The following is a 3,406-nucleotide window of genomic DNA, read 5'->3' on the forward strand; positions in this document are numbered from 1 at the left end:
CTTATGTGTGAATATGTAATGTGTGGGTATTCAGGGTTTGATATAAGAACGTTAGTTAACTTGGGATAGATGCGAGCGCATAAAGCTAATAAAACAGCGGTTTCATACAAAGTCCTATGCATTCACTAATATGCGACTAGTTAACAGCGCAATTGTGTGTATTAATGTGTGTATGAGAAATGGTGACAAATGCAATCGCATGGTACTAATAGTATCATCGCCACATGTACTAAAATGTGAGTTTATCTAAAATGGCGCTTATGCGGCCATTCACAAAATGGCATCTTGCGATCTCATTTCCAAGATAATGTCTTGCGGCCAGTCGCAAGATGGCGTCGCCGCGATTACATTTTAAACTGAACTTGTCTCAGCCAATTATTCAGCTTTGACAGACATCACTGCTGATGTGGTAGCGAGCCCCGGAGCAAGAGAATTTCACTCTTGCTCCGGGACTTGCGCACGCGCAGTGCGGCCGCTGCGCGTGTGCTGGGCCTAAACATTGAACCACTTGCGAGCACTCAGCACTTGAGAGCGGGTCTGAATAAGGTCCAGAATCCCTGGACTTGGCAAAAAAAAGAGTGCCCTGAACCATGCCAGACAAGTATTGGTATAAGTGTTGTCATGTGGTTACATGTGGGTCACAGCCAATGAGCGGCTGCTATATGTAAAGCAGCCTCTGATTGGCTGCTGGGCTATGGGATTTCCTGAAGAGGCCCGTCTCCTGTCATTTGCGAAGTATTGGTATATTTGACAACACATACAGTATACCAATACTTGTCCGGCATGGATCGGGTCACTTTTTTTGTTTTTTTAGCCAAGTCCAGGGATTCTACGGAGATCAATGCAAGGACAGAGGAGAGTATAGCATCTTTTTTTCAGGTACCCCCATTGGATTCTACTTGGAGAAGGGGACAGAACAGCTGGCAGCAGGTAAGTATGTGTGAGTGAGGTAGGCGCATGTAATAAAGTTGGACTTTTATGGTGTATGTGTACTTTGTTTTTTTAACTATTTTTTTTACAGCAGAAGTACGGATGCCGGCTGCCTGCTGGCACTTGTAGTTCCACAAGTGCCAAAGGGCAGGCATGCTAGCACCTGTAGTTCAACTGTAAAAAACAATAGTTTCTATTTTTTACACTACTATTACCCTTGTACCCATAGTCCAGAGGTGCAGGAAAGAGCCCTCGGCTTTAGACTAAGCCTGGGGTGCTCAGGAGAGGGCAGGCCCATTCATTGGGTGGTCCTACCTCCCCTGAGATCCCTGACTTGGGCTGACCGGCTTGGGGTGCTTGCTGTGCAAATGCTTTGGAGGGGGTAACCCGGTGATAGGGTCTCCTGGCTGTGGCATTACACCCTGGCTTGATTGAGTCTGATGCTGGTTTTAAATATAGGGGGACCTCTATGCAATTTTCCCCATTTTTTAAAACCAGGACTGGCTTGCAAAAATACGGGGTGATTCTACTAGTTTTTTTCCCCATATTTTTAGGAACTAGGACTGGCTGAGCAGCCGGGGCTGGTTATGCTTTTGGGGGAGGTCCCTAAATCATTTTTTTTTTTACATTTCACTCTTTTTTTACTATTTATAGACAGAAACATACATGAATCACACGGATCTGTGTATTTTTCTGCTGAACTCACAGCTCACAGACAGGTGAATTGATTTCACGAATTTGGACAGGAGGTTTGTACAAACTAGGGGTGCGCACCAGCCACTTTTCGTGTTTTGTGTTTTGGTTTTGGATCTGGATCTTTCTTCGTGTTTTGGATCTGGATTGGTTTTGCCAAAACCACCCTTCCATGTTTTGGGTTCTGGGTTTTGTGTTTTGAATCTGTATTTTTTTGAAAAAAAGCATAAAAACTGCTAAAATCACAGAATTTGTGGGTTTTTCTGCTCCTATGCTATTATTAACCTCAATAACCTTAATTTCCACTCATTTCCAGTCTATTCTGAACACCTCACACCTCACAATAGTGTTTTTATGTCCAAAAGGTTGCACCGAGGTAGCTGGATGACTATGCTAAGCGACACGAGTGGGCGGTACAAACACGTGGCCCATCTAGGAGTGACACTGCAGTGGCAGACAGGATGGCAGTTTGAAAAACTAGGCCCCAAAGAGAACATTATGCAAAGATAAAAAAGAGGTGCAAGATGGAATTGTCCTTGGGCCCTCCCACCCACCCTTATGTTTTATAAACAGGACATGCACACTTTAACAAACCAATCATTTCAGTGCCAGGGTCTGCCACATGACTGTGGCTGAAATGATTGGTTCGTTTGGGCCCCCACAAAACAAGCTGGCAATTAATCTGTCCCTGCACAAACTGGCTCTACGGAGGCAAAATGTCGTCCTCATCCTCCTCATTCACCAATTCCTCAGCCTCTTCAGTGTTGTGTACATCCTCATCCTCACAGAGTATTAATTCGTCCCCACTGGAATCCACCACCACAGGTCCTACGTTCTGGAGGCTGGTCTCCCTGGAATAGTTGATAATTCATTTTTATGAACATCATCTTCTCCACATTTTGTGGAAGCAACCTTCTACGCCTTACCCAGTACAGGTACGGACTGTCTGACATGGCTACTTGGATGCTGTCACCGATGTAATCCTCTAACAGACAGATGCACACTTGTCACTGCTGCTTTGAGGATGCAGGTGCGGCTACAGCCCACACAATTCACAAAGACAGAAATAAAGTGAAGATTTTTTTATTTTTGTGGAGCGCACTTTGAGGGTTACACCACCCTTTAACAGACAGATGCACGCTTGTCGCTGCTGCTTTGAGGATGCAGGTGCGGCTACTGCGTATACATTTCACTCACAAACACAGAAAAAAAGAAAATTATTTTATTTTGGTTGGAGCGCACTTTGGGGGTTACACCACCCTTTAACAGACAGATGCACGCTTGTCGCTGCTGCTTTGAGGATACAGGTGTAGCTACAGCCCACACGTGAAATAGCCACACGTGAAATAAACAACACGGGAGAGAGAGAGTAAGGTGGAAATTTGAAAAAAATAAATAAAAGTAAAATAGCCACACGTGAAATAAACAACACGGGAGAGTAAGGTGGAAATTTGAAAAAAATAAAATAAAATAGCCACACGTGAAATAAACAACACGGGAGAGAGAGAGTAAGGTGGAAATGTGAAAAAATAAAAAATAAAATAGCCACACGTGAAATAAACAACACGGTAGAGAGAGAGTAAGGTGGAAATGTGAAAAAATTAAAATAAAATAGCCACACGTGAAATAAACAACACGGGAGAGAGAGTAAGGTGGAAATTTGAAAAGAATAAATAAAAAAAAAATAGCCACACGTGAAATAAACAACACGGGAGAGAGAGAGTAAGGTGGAAATGTGAAAAAATAAAAATAAAATAGCCACACGTGAAATAAACAACACGGG

This window comes from Taudactylus pleione, unplaced genomic scaffold (assembly GCF_031769625.1).
Source record: "Taudactylus pleione unplaced genomic scaffold, aTauple2 ptg001302l, whole genome shotgun sequence".
NCBI classification, from domain to species: Eukaryota; Metazoa; Chordata; class Amphibia; order Anura; family Myobatrachidae; genus Taudactylus; species Taudactylus pleione.